Below are 5,003 nucleotides of genomic sequence, written 5' to 3' on the forward strand. Positions count from 1 at the left end.
ATACATGATTTCTTTTCTTCTGCATTTCATGCCTTGAAAATATCTGAATTATATAGGCTTATCCTTTTATACCAACTTTTATCTGACATTTATAAAAATGTCAGATACTCCTTTATTTTCAACTTTCTTTGTCATTTTTTTCACTTGGCAATTTTTATATCTATTTATTTATTTACTAAAAATGAAAAAGTATTTTTTTCTTTGTATAAAATCAATAATTATTCAAACACTTCCTCTGGGAAGTATGTTCTTAGCATCCAATCTTGTCTTTCCCTTGACCCTAGAGTGATCTAGATTTTAACTCTAGATTTTATTTAAATTATACAATAAACTTTATTAAGAATACCTTTATTTTTGATTGTGAGCCTTGCCTTTAATAATGGCTGAGCCTTTTCTCAAGCCCAATGAGGGTTTGTGCCTAGTCTTATTATAACTTGTTATGCTGGGCTTAGTTGATATCCCTAAGATATCTACTCTTTTCTGAAGGGAAACAGAAGCAAGAATGGATCTGGGCAAGGGGGTAGTTAGTGGTGGCAGAGCCTAGGAGGAGTGGAGGGAGAAGAAACTGCTGTCAGAATGTAATGTTTGAGAAAAGACTAAATAAAAATATTTTTAAAAATTAAAACAAAACTGGGCCCTGAGCAGCATGTTACCCCCTGCCCAGAGCAGTATTGTTTGGCCCCCTCTCTGCCGACCTCAGGCCTGCAGCAGCAGGAACATACAGGTTAGATCACCCCCAATTCCCTGCTCCCTGAGTCCCCAGGAACACACCCAGTTGCTGTAAGATACGCACTACCCCCTGAGTTCCATTGTCTAACCCAAGGCTGCCCACCACAGGCTTATTGAGCCCAGAACATCCAGGAACAGCTAAAGGCCAGCATAATACCACAACCAACAAAAGCCAGAATATGGAACCTTCAGAGCACAGCTAAGTCCTGGATGTACTAACATAACTAATGCACTTTAAATTCAATCTTATAAAGATAATAGAGGCCTTTAAAGAGGAAAAGAATAAACCCCTTAAATGGATACAGGAAAATTCAACTAAATTGGTGAAGGAAATGAATAAAACTGTTCAAGACCTGAAAATGGAAATAGAAGCAATAAAGAAAACACAAACTGATGGAATCCTGGAGATAGAAAACTGAATGTTATTGGTATAGAAAAAAAGACAGATTGATCAGTGGAATAAAATTGAAGACCCAGAAATAAATCCACATACCTATGGACACTTGATTTTTGACAAAAAAGTCAAGACAATGGAAAGAGGAGAGTATCTTCAACAAACGGTGCCAATCTAACTGGTTGTCTATATGTAGAACAATGCAAATAGGTCCGTATTTATCACCTTGCTCAAAACTGAAGTCCAAGTAGATCAAAGACTTCAATGTAAAACCAGATACACTAAATCTAATAGAAGAGAAAGTGGGAAATAGCCTTGAAGACATTGGTACAGGAGACAATTTCAATCTGGCAATTCCTCAGAAAATTGGAAATAGATCTACCTGAAGATTCAGTTATATTAGTCTTGGGCATATACCCAAAAGATACCCACCATGCCAAAGGGGCACATATTCCACTATGTTCATAGTGGCCTTGTTTGTTAAATCCAGAAGCTAGAAACTACAGAGATGTCCCACAGCGGAAGAATGGATACAGAAAATGTGGTTCAATTACAGAATGGAATACTATTCAGCCATTAAGAACAAGGGCATCATGAAACTTGCAGGCAAATTTATGTAACTCTACAATATGTTATTGAATGAGGTAACCCAGACTCAGAAAGGCACATATGGTATGTACTCACTCATAACTGGACATTAGTCATAAAGTACAGGATAACCATGGTACAATCTACAGTCCCAAAGAATCTGGGCAATGAGGAGGGTCAAAGAGATGGTGTATGAATCTCACTCAAGGGAAGCAAAATGTTCATTGGAGGTAGATGGAGAGGGGGAACAGGTGGGAGAGGGGGTCAGAAGGGAACAGTGATGTGGATCAGGTATAGGGAGTGGGGCAGAAGAGGGCTGGGAGTGAGAATGAAAATCAGTACAGGGCATCTCTGGGACTAGCTGGAAACCTGGGATGGGGTGGGGTGGTTCTGGGAAGTCTATGGCGGTAACCCTAGCTGAGGCTCCCAGCAGCTGGGGATATGGAGACTAAAATGGCAACCTCCTGTAGCCAGGCAGTACTTACAGTGGAAAGAGGAGTTCATCAATCTGTCCACAAAACCTTCTACCCAAAATTTGTTCTGCCTACCACCTATGTAGTGATAAAGACAGAGCAGCGACTAAAGGCCAACCAGTGACTACCCCAGCTTGAGACCCATACCACGGGAAAGAGCCAATCTCTGTTATTATTGTTACTCTGCTATGCTTACAGGCAGGAGCCTAGCATAAATGTCTCCTGAGAGACTTCATCCAGCAACAGACAGAAACAGATACAGAGACCCACAGCCAAACATCAGGTGGAGCTCAGGTTGTATCAGGGGATAGAATTGAGTGAAGACACCATAATAAGACCTACAGAGTCAACTAACCTGGACCCATGGGGGCTCACAGAGCCTGGGTGGCCAATCAAGGACTGGCTAGACCTAGGTCCCCTATATATTTAGTGCACCTTGGTTTTCATGTGGGTCCCCTAACAACTGGACCAGGGGCTATCTCTGACTCTGTTGCCAGACACTGAGTTCTCTTCCACTACCTATATTGCCTGGTTGGGCCTCAGTGAGAGACAATGTGCTTAGTCTCCCTGGGACTGCTTGTCCCAGGGTGGGGTGGTACACAGGGGAAGAGGGTAATTGGATAAAGGATTTGGAAGTGTTGGTGGGTCTGGGAGGAGAGGAGAGGTGGGAGCTGCAATTGGGATGTGAAGTTAATTAATTAATTAAAAAAGAAAAAAATACTGGGAAAGAAAGCATAACTTTATTTTCATTCACAAAATATGATTTTGGCCAGAAATGAAATCTTAAGTTAAAACCAATTTTCCTTCAGAACTTTGCTCTCTACACTTAATATACATAAATTCCATCTTTGCTGATTTGAATAAAAGTATCTAGTTTTATTCTTTCATCTTTGACATAGGATGTTACTCTGTAGTTTGTGTTACCCCATAACTCACACCCCAGGCTGGCCTCTGGCCTTGACTCACTGTACTCCTGACCGCACACCCCAGGCTGGCCTCTGGCCTTGACTCACTGTGCTGCATAACTCACAACCCAGGCTGGCCTCTGGCCTTGACTCACTGTGCTCCATAACTCACACCCCAGGCTGGCCTCTGGCCCAGATTCACTCTGCTCTCCCTCCCTTAACCACTGGAGTGCTGGGAATAAAGGCATAAGTCACCAGTACAAGCTTTACATGTTTTTCTCCGTCTCCTTGGAAGTTTTGAAATTTTATCCTTGAGAATTGAAATCTATAAGCATTTGTAGATCATGTCCTCATGACTGAATGATTCTTTTTATGCTCTAAATCCCTGTCTTTTGTAGCTTGAGAAAAAATGTTTATGCTTTGAAATCTCTTAAACTTTTCATTTTCTCTTAATAGTCAACTTGCCTCTTACTACATGGAAATTAGACTTCCAAATATGATTGATCATATCTCTTTTATCTTATAATTTCTTCTTACACTGATTGAAGGGGTTAATTGCTTCCTATGTCTCTATGTTTTACTCTTGTTCAGAGCAAGAATTTGGTTGTGGGTTATTATTTATGTTTTTCTTGTGCCTTTATCTTGGTGAAAACAATTTACAAAGAATTTTTATATCCAAGCTTTTGATTTTTAATGAAATCTATTTTATTTCACAGATATCATCATTTTCCTTCTTTAATAACATACATTTAGTTAGTGAATTAGTTAGTTAGGTAGCTGGCTAGCTATTTAGTTTATTGTGTATGCATACATACATATGGAGGTCATAGGACTACTTGTAGAAGTCAGTTCTCTCCTTCTACCCTGTGGATTCCTGGGATTGAACTTGGGTTATCTAACTTGGTGACAAACACCTTTATCCATTGAAAAATGTTGCTAGCCAAAGATGTTATGTCTTCACAGTTCTTCTGAGGATATTTTATTGTTGTTACTATTTTTCTTCTTCATTCAATGACTAAATTGTTTCTATTTATTTTTTAAGATACCCTTCTCTTAGTTTGCAGTGGGCTTTGTCTTTTGTGCAACTCTAACACTTGGTTGTTCCTTTACATTCTGTAGCACATGTGGAGTTGGCAAAGTTTTTCTTTGACATTTTATAGGTGTATGTTCTCAACAGGCTATGAATAGCCATGAATTCTGTCTTTTTTAAGGTGTTTATCAACCCAAATAGATAATACCCCTCCCTAATGGCATTTATTTTAGTTCCTTTTCTGTTGCTGTAGTAAAACACCACATGACCAAAAGCAACTTATAAAAGAGTTTATTTTAGCTTATGGTTCCAGGAGGTGGAACTTGCTGATCACATTTCCATCCACACACACAAAGAGGGGACAAGGTTATAAGCCCTCAAACCCCATCAGTGACATACTACTTCCTGCAAGACTACACCCCCTAAATGTTCCATAATCTTGCAAACACCACCACCAACCTAGGAGCAAGTGTTCAAGTACCAGAACCTACTGGTGATATTTGTCATACTACCAAGAAAAGTTTGTACTATTTTATTTTATTTTATTTTATTTTATTTTATTTTTATTAGATATTTTATTTACATTTCAAATGCTATCCCCTTTCCTAGTTTCCCCTCTGAAAACCCTCTATTCCTCCCCCCTCCTCCTGCTCACCAACCCACCCACTCCATCTTCCTGACCCTGACAGTCCCCTGGGCATATACTGGGGCATATAACCTTCACAGGACCAAGGGCCTGTCCTCCCATTGATGTCTGACTAGGCCATCCTCTGCTACATATGCAGCTAGAGCCATGAGTCCCATCATGTGTTTTCTTTAGTTGGTGGTTTAGTCCCAGGGAGCTTTGGGGGTACTGGTTAGTTCATATTGTTGTTCCTTCTATG

This window comes from Mus caroli, chromosome X (assembly GCF_900094665.2).
Source record: "Mus caroli chromosome X, CAROLI_EIJ_v1.1, whole genome shotgun sequence".
Taxonomy (NCBI): Eukaryota; Metazoa; Chordata; class Mammalia; order Rodentia; family Muridae; genus Mus; species Mus caroli.